Source organism: Sapajus apella, unplaced genomic scaffold, assembly GCF_009761245.1.
Source record: "Sapajus apella isolate SASKATOON/1434 unplaced genomic scaffold, GSC_monkey_1.0 scaffold93, whole genome shotgun sequence".
In the NCBI taxonomy this organism is placed as follows: domain Eukaryota; kingdom Metazoa; phylum Chordata; class Mammalia; order Primates; family Cebidae; genus Sapajus; species Sapajus apella.
The window spans coordinates 2,927,185-2,939,127 of record NW_022437033.1 but is presented as its reverse complement, the minus strand read 5'-3'; positions in this window follow the sequence as shown (position 1 = coordinate 2,939,127).

Below are 11,943 nucleotides of genomic sequence, written 5' to 3'. Positions count from 1 at the left end.
AGGATTTAGAAATTAGCAAAAAGAAACCTTCCAGTGGATTTACTTAGTAAGGAGAATGTGAGTCTGGAGTTATCTGCAGTGATTTTACCTGTCACATGTACAGAACATCTATGCAGAATGCAGAGAAGCAAAGTTAATAATTTGTGAGAGAGAAGGCTTTGAACTTCTAGAATTATAATCTAAACTCATTTACTTTTCAGTTAATGAGTCCATAAATCTCTATTTTTGTTTATGCTTGTTCAGTTTGAATTTGGTTTCTATCACTTGTACCAGAACGTGTCTTACTAATTCAACCACTTTCTAAAGAAATTGCCAGTAGCAATGGATTTTACTTTGTTTTTTGAGTGAAATTTGTACACTTTTTTGATATGTCTGATTGGACTAGTGGACAAGTTGAAGGCAATTAGAGTTGAAAATAATCAAAGCTGGGCATAAGGTAGGAAAATTTTTTTCTAATGTGTCTGCTATAAAGTATTTCTAATATTAATGCTGCATTTGGGATAGAAGAAAAACAACTGATTCAAATAACTTGGAAAATATTAATTTGAAACATATGATATCTTCATTGTCTAGGCCAGAAATTGTCAAATATTTGCAATTTTTTTACTCAACTAAATACAATTTTATGTAAAAAGAAAAAAATTGTTTCACCTGGATTAAAATAAAGTCATCACCCTGAGCATGAAAAACCACAATGAGACTTCTCCATGAATTCTCTATTGAGGTATGCTGCATAATCCTAGAAGTGCTGAAACCCAAGATTGACTCTATAGATAGTAAATTAGCTTCATCTTTATGTCAATATTCAACCTATCTTGGAACAAAATCTATACATTCTTGTGAACCTATAATCCTGACAAACACAAGAGGTTTTGAAAAAATTGACCAATAATGTTGGTCTAGGTCTTAGCATTTAATTTCCACTAGTACTGTACTCTTGGCTGATAATATTATTATTTGATTCATTAATTTAATAAGTATTTAATAACCAAATGCTATGCACTAGGCTCTTAAAATATATTAGATATATAATCAACTAAACAGACAAAAATCAATGTATTCCTGGAATTTATATTCTCGTGGGAAGAAAGAGAAAATAAACAACAAATTGAATTTCAGAATATGTAAGAATAATGCAGAACCATGGGATGGGAATTAGAGAAGTTCACAATTTTATGTTGGATGGATGGTGGGATGGCCAGGGAAAATTTCACTGAGAAGATGTCATTTAGCAAAGACCTGATTAAGGGTAAAGGACCAAACCATGTAGATATTTGAGGAAAGAGTGTTCTAACAGAAAAATACTAGCAAAATTAGAGTCCATAAGGTATCTTTGTGAGTAGTATTTTCAAAGAATAGGAAAGAAGTCAGTATGGCTGGAAGACAGTAAGAAGAAAAGAGGGGAGAAAGGAGGTCAGAAAGGCCATAGGAGGCCAGATCTGTAACTTGTAGGCAATGCAAGAATTATTTGAGATGGGAGCCCTTAGTGCATCTTAAGTAGAGGATTGATATAATCTGATCTAACAGGATAACTCTTGCTGATGTGTTGAGAGCTGACAGAAAGGGGACAGGTTTGGAAGCAGTATATGGCTATGTGGAATAGTAATGCAGGAGAGAGATAATGGTGGTTTTGACTAGGATAGTAACTGTGGAGATGGTGAGAAGTCATGGTGTTCTGGCAGTAGTTTGAATATAGAACTGTGATGGTTAATACTGAGCATCAATTTGATTGGGTTGAAAGATGCAAAGTATTGATCCTGGGTATGTCTGTGAGGGTCTTGCCACAATAGATTAACATTTGAGTCGGTGAGCTGCAAAAGGCAGGCTCACTCTCAATCTGGGTGGGCACCATCTAATCATCTGACAGCATGCCCAGGATATAAAGCAGGCAGAAAAACGTGAAAAGGCTAGACTGGCTTAGCCTTCCAGCCAGTATCTTTCTCCCATGCTGGATGCTCCTTGTTCTTTAGCTTTGGGACTTGGACTGGCTTCATTGCTCCTCAGCTTGCAGACAACCTATTGTGGGACTTTGTGATTGTGTAAGTTTAATACTCCTTAATAAGCTCATACACACACACACACACACACACACACACACACACACACACACATATACACACAAAAAATATTGCTCTTCTGTAATTTTTCTATAATTCTCCCTCTCTCACTATATATATTTATATATTATGGAAATTATAGAAAAATTACAGAAGAGCAATATTTTGTATAGTGAGAATGCCATCTGAACTAATTTCACAGGTGGGATATTTTTCCAAACTAAGTATTTAGAGAACTAGTCAGATACAGAATAATAGGAAACATTGGTGTTTGGTTCTTGTATTAGTCATGGTTTTCTAGAGGGACAGAACTAATAGGATAGATGGATGGATGGATAGATAGATAGATAGATAGATAGATAGATAGATAGATAGATAGATAGATATAGATAGATAGACAGGTATAGATATCTCCTAAATTATCCTATAACAGGATATATATAATATATCCTAAATTATTAGAGAACTAGTCAGGTACAGACTAATAGGAAATATTGGTGTTTGGTTCTTTTATTAGTCATGGTTCTCTAGAGGGACAGAACTAACAGGATATATTATATGATATATATAATATGTAGTTTGGAAAAGTGTCCCACCTGTGAAATTAGTTCAGGTGGCATTCTCACTACACAAAGGAAAGAAAAAAACACTAATAATCTTGCTCTTCTATAACTTTCCTATAATTTTCTTCTCAGCTAAGGACATTGTTTTTCTACATATCATTACATGTTAATTCCTGGGACCTCCATTCAATCTTCACAATAAAGAAAGCAGGAAATTATTTATAGTAAGTCCTCAATATTGATAGGTTTTTGGAAGATGTGACTTTCAGTGAAATGATGTGTGTCAAAACCAATATGACTATAGGCTAATTGATGTACCTAAGAATTAAGCTCCTATGGCATATATCTGGCCACAGAAACATTACCAAACTTCAAAATAAACAGCAAAATACAAACATTAAAATAAATTGTTTAATATATTGTATTAGTCCATTTTCTAACTGCTGATAAAGACATATCTGAGTATGGGAACAAAAAGAGATTTAATTGGACTTACAGTTCCACATGGTTGGGGAGGCCTCAGAATCATGGTGGGAGTTGAAAGGCAATTCTTACATGACAGTAGCACAGAAAATGAGGAAGAAGCAAAAACAGGAACCTCTGATAAACCCGTCAGATTTGGTGAGACTTATTCACTATCATGAGAATAGCATAGGAATGACCTGCCACCATAATTCAGTTACCTGCCCCTGGGTCCCTGGCACAATGCATGGGAATTCTTAGAGACACAATTCAAGGTGAGATTTGGGTGGGGACACAGCCAAACCATATCACATACCTTTAAAAAACATTGTTAAAGACAATTAAGACATTTGTTTGCCCAATTTTTGGTGAATCAGTGGGTGACAATTGTTGTACTGGTGGTGGTTTAAATAAAAAAATCAATGTTTGCTAAGCAAACATTTTAAGGGACATATTCTGCCACCACTCAGTTCAGAAACAAGCAATTCAAAATATTATGGGCTCACTGATTGTTTCCTTACTACATCGTTTATTATCATGCATTTGTATGATTGTTGTAGCCTTTCCAAAATTTTATTTTACCATAGGAAAATATGCACCACGTATTCATGTATTCATTTCTTTTCCAATCTGCCTATTCTGTTTCAAGGTCATGGGTGGCCAGAGCTTATCCAGGCAGCTCAAGGCGCATGGCAGGAACCAGTCCTGGCCAGGGTGTCATTCCATTGCAGACTTGCACTCACACGTACCTTAACACTCACTCAAACTCAGACAGTGTTGACCTGCCAGTTCACTGGTGTGCACAGCTTTGAAATGTGAGAGACACATAAGTACCCATAGAAAACACACAGACATGATGAGAATTTGCAAACGCCATACAGACAGTGGGCCTGGCTGGACATTTACTGTATTATCTCATCAAGTGTTTAAAAAAAGACATCGAATGAAACAAGATTATTTGAAGAACTGCTCTGCTATGCAGTGGTCAAATATAATTGATTTTTTATGAAAAGAAACATTTTCCTAGTGTCACCTTGTGAATTGTCACTAAATGCTGATTTAGTTCATTACAGTCTATTGTTAAAAAGCAATCAAAGAATTTGATATTTTTTCAAATGGCTGTTTGGATTATGCAAGTGTAGGGCTAGGAAACAGTATGGTGATGAGCTGAGTGAAGGGTTAAAGGGGTATAGTCAAGGGAATTCCCTTCAGAATTGTTGCCTTTAGGCCTGATTACTTGTTTCTAATTGAACTATTGTATGTAGTGTGCTAATATGTTTTCAAATTTGTACACTCCACTTAAAATGATTTTGTGTTTTCAAAAGCATTTTTTTTTCTGCACAATACAACCCTTCAGGGTATATGTTTACTGGCTAATAAAATATCGAAAGCATGCATGTATTGGCAGGCAAGCCCACACCCTGGAGTTTGTTATTGCTTGCATAATTAGCCATCAATTATCACCAGTTACATTTGCACCTGTTCCATTTGCACCTGCTCCATTTGCAGATCTTTGGACTTTCAAGCTAGCCCAATTAGCATGTTATGAACTTTGTCCCACTTGTAAGACAGTGGGAAAATCATATCTGCTTTGAAGAATCTCTACTTAAGGAAAGTCTACCCAACCATCTGAGAAGGAAATACTTCAGTCAAACCACTTTAAATACACTGTGAAAATATTAGTATATCCCCAAAAAACAGTTATTTCGTTTGCAATCATATATTTTGGAGTTCCAAAAAACTCAAAATAATTTCATTTTACTAATAAAGAGAATAAGCCCTGGAAAGTGAAAGTGACTTTTCCAAAGTCTTCTACCATGTTAGTGGCTCCGCCAGTGCCAGAGCCCAAGTACTGCTAGTACAAATCTGTTTCTATTCTGGCAGGTGGTTAATATGCACGTTTTACTTTGAGGTTGAATTCAAGATCTGGCTTGTTTTGGATATTCAGAGTTATAGGATTCAATGGCACATTTCAAACAATTCCATTCCCATTTCAGTTACACAAATCACTGATCATACCAGGCTTAGAATAAATGTTCTCGAAGGTAAATGTTTTTGTGCTGTCTGTTGTTATTTTGAAAGCTTTGGGAGACATACTATTATGCCAATGCTGCAATTAGTAAAATGAGGCTTCTCTTGGGTCTTCTACCTGAAGACGGTCTTACAACTCTTTTATTTTTGCCTGTGATTGGATGCAGTTTGTAAAGACTGCTTATATCTGAGGGCTTCTAACTCTAGTTTACCACATAATGGCTATAATTTGCCAGGTGCATTGGTAGATCTGGTGACCTTGGTTGTCCAAAAGCCACAAATGTTAACATAATTTCAGTATAAATTATGTTGGAAAAAAAAAGCTAAGGATAAATTATGCTTCTAAACGTTGCATTTTATGGCTTATAAAAATTAGTCTTCTGGATCTTTATAGATTTCAGTCCCCATTCAACTGTATGAGGCCTTAATAGCTAAAATATTTTGGCTTTTTTATACACACATTTAGAAATAGTTCACCCTCTGAAGGGAAAATCTATATGCAACACACTTTGTGAAAAGCTATGATTGATGTCATAGTTAATCATTTAACAGACATTCTTTCACCTTTGCCTACAGAAATTTCAGCTAGTAATTACACTCAGTTCTAGTGATTATCTCATAGTAGAGTATGCACAAAGATTCATTCAATGAGACTCCAATTTGGCAGTTAAAAAATCTTAGTAATTGAATGGTTAAAGTGATGATATAATGACTGGAGAATTATACTAAAAAGTCAAGGAACCAACCGTTTATCCAGATTTACTGTGTTTAAGCTGGGTTTCCTGAATCAATGAGAAGTGATGTTGAGAACATGGGTTTTTGAGTAAGGCAATCTAATTTCACTCTTTATTTTAAAATGTACAATTAAATTATTATCGACTATAGTCACCCTCTTTTGCAATCAAATAGTAGTTCTTATTCTTTTTATACTCATTAACCATCTCTACATCCCCCCACTGTACACTATCCTTCCCAGCTTATGGTCACCCTCTTTCTGCTCTCTATCTTCATGACTTCAATGGTTGATATTTACATCTAGCAAATAAGTGAGAACATGTGATGTTTGACTTTCTGTGCCTGGTTTATTTTACTTAATATAATGACTTCCTGTTCCATCCATGTTGTTGCAAATAACAGAATATCAGCTTTTTTTTTTAATGGCCGAATAGTACTACATTATGTATATGTACCACATTTTCTTTATCTATTCATCCATTGATAGGCATTTAGGTGGCTTTCAAATCTTAGCTATTGTAAGCAAGGCCGTAACAAACACAGGAATGCAGATATAAATTCAATATTCTGATTTCCTTTCTTTTGGGTATATGCCCAGCATTGGGATTTCTAGATAACATAGTAGTTCAACTTTTATCTTTTGGAGGGCCCTCCAAACTATTCTCCATAGTGATTATAGTGATTTATATTCCCAGCAACAGTGTACAATGATTCCATTTTCTCCACACCCTTGTCAGTGTTTTTTATTGCCTGACTTTTAGATGTAAGTCATTTTAACTGGGGTGAGATTACTCGTTGTAGTTTTGAATTGCATTTCTCTGATGACCAGTGATCTGAGCACCTTTTTATATGCCCTTTTGCCATTCATATGTTTTATTTTGTGAAGTCTATTTAGATATTTTGCCCATTTTAAAGATCAGATTATTAGATTTTTCTTATAGGTTTGAGGTCCTTATATAGTCCGGTTATTAATCCCTTGCCAGGGGGGTAGTTTGCAAATACTCTCTTCCATTCTGAGGTTTGTCCGTTCAATTTGTTGTTTCCTTTGCAGTGCAGGAGCTTTTTAACTTGATGTAATCCCATTTATTCATTTTTTCTTTGGTTGCCTGTGCTTGCGTGGTATTACTCAAGAAATTTTTGCCCAGACTAATGTTCTGGAAATTTTTATCAATGTTTTCTTGCAGTAGTTTTTATAATTTGAGACCTTAGATTTAAGTCTTTAATTCATTTTGATGTGATTTTTGTATACAGTGAGAGATAGGGGTCTAGTTTTATTCTTCTGCGTATAGATATCCAGTTTTCCCAGCACCAATTATTGAAGATATTGTCTTTTCCTTAGTATATGTTCTTGGCACCTTTGTCAAAAATGAGCTCACTGTAGGTGTACAGATTTGTTTCTAGGTTTTCTACTCTGTTCCATTGGTCTATGTGTCTGTTTTTACGCCAGTACCATGCAGCTTTGATTACCATAGCTCTGTAGTATAATTTGAAATCAGGTAATGTTATTCCTCCAGTTTTGTTCATTTTGCTTAGGGTGGTTTTGTCTATTCTGAACCTTTCATGGTTCAATATAAATTTTAGGATAGTTTTTTTCTCTTTCTATGAAGAATGTCATTGGGGTTTTGATAGGCATTGAATTGAATCTGTAGAACGCTTTGGATAGTATGGACATTTTAACAACATTGATTCTTCCAATCCATGTACATGGAATATTTCCCATTTTTTAGTGTACTGTTTAATTTCTTTCATCAGTTTTTCATAGTTTTTATTACAGAGATCTAGCTAATTTCTAGGTATTTAATGTGTGGTAGTTATTGTAAAAGGGATTACTATTTTATCTTTCAGATTGTTCACTGTTGGCATATAGAAATACTACTTATTTTTTATGTTGATTTTCTAACCTGCAACTTTACTAAATTTGTTCATCATTTCTATTTTATTTTTTTGGTGGAGTGTAGGTTTTTCCAAATATAAGATCATTGTTTTAGTCAGCGTTCTCTAGAGGGACAGAACTAATAGGATATATGAATATATGAAAGGAAGTTTATTAAGGAGAATTGATTCACAGGATCACAAATTGAAGTCCCACAATAGGCCATCTGCAAGCTGAGGACCAAAGAAACGAATATTGGCTCAGCCCCCAAACTTCAAAAATAGAGAAGCTGACAGTACAGCCTTTAATCTGTGGCCAAAGCCCCAAGAGTCCCTGGCAAATTACTGGTGTAAGTCCATGAGTCCAAAAGCTGAAGAACATGGAGGGAGAATATGTAATGTGATATAAACAAACACATACATAAAACAATGCTATATTTTCTACTAGTTAATGCATATAAATGCACAGTATAATTATCAATAAGTTCATATACCCAACAAAAAGAAAATTCCTCTAGAAAATTAATTTCAAGTAACTTGATACCTTAGGAGAAATACGTGAGGTAATGTGGTGGGGGTAAAGTAGGACTTTTATTCTATGAAATTTGAATGTTTTATATTTTTCAATCCACTTATGTAAATAAAAATTAATCTAAATTTAAGAAAAAAAAAACAAATCATGTCCTTTCCTTATTCCAATGTTTACAGGCAGGCAGGGAAATAAAACGGTGAAAATGATCTCATATCTGATATTTGAAAGAATGAATCTCTTAAGCCACATACCATGAAGTGTTTTGGAAAATTATTCTTTTGGTTTTTCTCCCTTTTTAGTTTTTACCATGATTATTATTTTGAGTAGCTTTGAATCTAGGAGAGGGTTAGTAATTTTGCCAGAAACTGGTCAATTGAATTGAGATTTTCAAAAGCACATCATAACATTGATGTAACTGAGGATAATTATTGCAATAGAGTTGAGGGTATGAGCTCTGTAGTCAATGAATTTAGAATCACTGGCTTTGTCTCTTTCTGACTGTGTGAGCCTTATAAAATCATGTAACCTTTTTATTTGCCTCCTCTATAAAACGAGGATAATATTATCAACTATTAAGTTATAATGTGAGTATGTATCAATAGGGTTTGTATAGGGCCGATCGTAGTGCTTTATTATTATAATTATTATCATTATATTGCAGGTTCACTCTTTCTTTATATTTTATTTCAAATGTCTGTATAAAGTATTAGGAATTTCAAATTATTATGTTCCGTTATCCAACATGTATTTGTCAATATTAATTCTTTTTTCCAATTCATTGTCTAATTCATTTTTATCAAAATTGTTTGAATTGAATATTAAGCTAATTTACTTTTATTCTTCCTTATTTAATAATACAACATTAATGGTTGTAAATTTTTCTCTCTTTTGTTGGCCATACTCTTTAAGCTTGATAGGTGAAACTATTTTATATGCAGTATGAAATTACAGATGCACTGCCTTTAAATTTTATTTTATCCTCATTGTAGTTTGGGGAGAAGTTTTTTGGTGCTGTTTAGCTTTATAAGTAATTGGGTTTAAATGTGTTTTAATGTTGATATCTAACTTTGATGCATTTTGATCATAAAGTGTACATGATCTTCTTTGTGATTTAAAAAATATATTTAGTTTACATTTTGATAATGGATGTAATCTATTTTAATTAGACCTAACGTCTAGAGTAGTTTTTAGTCACACAAATAAATTGAGGGAAAGGCACAGAGATTCCCCATATACCTCTTTCCCCATTGCCCCAGCCACCCCACTACCAAAATTCTGAACCAGAATGGTACATTTATGGTAATCATATACCTACATTGACACATCATTAACACTCAAACTCCAGAGTTTACATCAGTTTTCACTCTTGGTTTTGTACAATCTATGAACTTTGACAAATGTATGATGACATGTATATATGATGATAGTATCATACAGAGTAGTTTCACTATCCTAAAAACTGTCTGTACTGCTATTTATTCCTTCCTCATCCTAGCCCCTGAAAACCACTTATTGTTTTACTGTCTCCATAGTTTTCCCCTTTTGAGAATGTCATACAGTTGGAATTGTAAAGTATATAGCCTTTTCATATTGCTTCTTTCACTTGGTTACAAGCATATAAAGCTTTTTCATGTTTTCTCATGACTTGGTAGCTTATATCTTTTAATTGCTGATGGATATTCTGTTGTCTGGATATACCACAGATTCTCAATTGACCAAGTAAAGACACCATGGTTGCTTCCAAGTTTTCGTAATTGTTCATTAGGCTGCTACAATACATTTGTGTGCAGTTTTTCTTAATTAAAAAAAAAAGTTAATTAACTTGGGTAAATACCAAAGATCATTATTGCTGGATTGTATAGAAAGACTATATCTAATTTTTTTTTATTGCATTTTAGGTTTTGGGGTACATGTGAAGAACATGCAATATTGTTGCATAGGTACACACATGGCGGTGTGATTTGCTGCCTTCCTTCCCTTCACCTATATCTGGCATTTCTCCCCATGCTCTCTCTCCCCAACTCCCCACCCCCCACTGTCCCTCCCCTATTTCCCCCCAACATAACCCAATGTGTAGTGCTCCCCTCCCTGTGTCCATGTGTTCTCATTGTTCAACACCCGTCTATGAGTGAGAACATGCAGTGTTTGATTTTCTTTTATAAGCAACTACCAAACTGATTTCAAAAGTGACTGTACCACTTTTTAATTCCAATAATAAATGAGGGTTCTTGTAGCTCTACATCCTTTCTGGCATTTGGCATTGTTAGTGTTTTAAGTTTAGATCACTCTAATAAATAGGTAGTGGTATCTCATTGTTTTCATTTATATTTCTTTAATAACATATAAGGTCAAGTGTATTTTCATATGCTATTTGCCATCTATACATCTACACCTTTTGTGAGGTATCTGTTCAGGTCTTTTGCCTATTTTTAATCAAGTGGTTCATTATTTATTGGTGATTTTTTTAAGTCTCCTTATATTTTGGATAACAGTTAACTATTTTATGTCTCTTACAAATATGTTTTTCTTCCAGTCTCTGGTTTGTCGTCTTCTTTTGACATGTCTTTCACAAAGCAAATGTAGTAACTTTAAATAAAGCCCAACATATATCTATTATTTCTCCCATGAATCATGTCTTTGGTGTTGGCTCCATCACCATACCCAAGGTCATCTATATTTTTTTCTTTGCCATATTCTAGGAGTTTTATAGTTTTCCATTTTGCATTTAGGTTTAAAATGCATTTTCCATCTCTCTTTATGAATGGTTTGAGGTTTACATCTAAATTATTTTTTTCTTTTTGCATAAGGATGTCTAGGTCTTCCAATAAAATAAAAAAGACCATCTTTGCTCTATTTGTATTGCCTTTATTATTTTCTGAAAGATCAGTTGACTATTTTTATGTGGTCCTATTTCTGGATTCTCTATTCTGTCTCATTAAACTATTTTTAGATGTTTTTTCTAATACCAGACTATCTTGATTAATGCATATTTTCACTGACTTTTGAAGATTAATAACATCAGTTACATGAATTTATTTTTTCTCCTTCAAAACTGAATTAATTAAATTGGTAATTTGCCTCTCCATGTAAGCTTTTGAATTAGCACATCTGTATCTACAAAAATAACTTACTTGGATTTTGTTAAGAATTGTGTCGAATTTATAGATCAAGTTGCAAGGAACTGATATCTTCATGCAATTTAGTTTTACTATATATGTTCATGCAGTATCCCTCCCTTTATTTAGTTTTCTGTTGATTTATTTCATCAGAGTTAAGTAGTTTTCCTCATATACATCTTGTACATATTTTAGATATATACCTAAATATTTTATTTTGAGGACTGCTAATACAAATAGTAAAGTGTGTTTAAATGCAAATTCCAGTTGTGCATCGCTAGTATACAGGAAAGTGATTGACTTTTCTATGCTAGCTTTGTATCCTGCAGCCTTGCTATAATTGCTTATTTTTAGGTTGGTGCAAAAGTTCTTGTGATTTTGGCCATTGGAAGTAATGGCAAAAGCCACAACAACTTTTTCACTAATCTATATTTCCAGGTGTTTTTGGTCTTAACTTGTTTTGCTTTGGGTTGTCTTTTTTTTTTTTTTTTGGTCAATTATTTCATGTTTGCCACACAATCATGTTACTGGCAAACAAATACAATTTTTTTTCATTTTTCCTGACCAATATACTT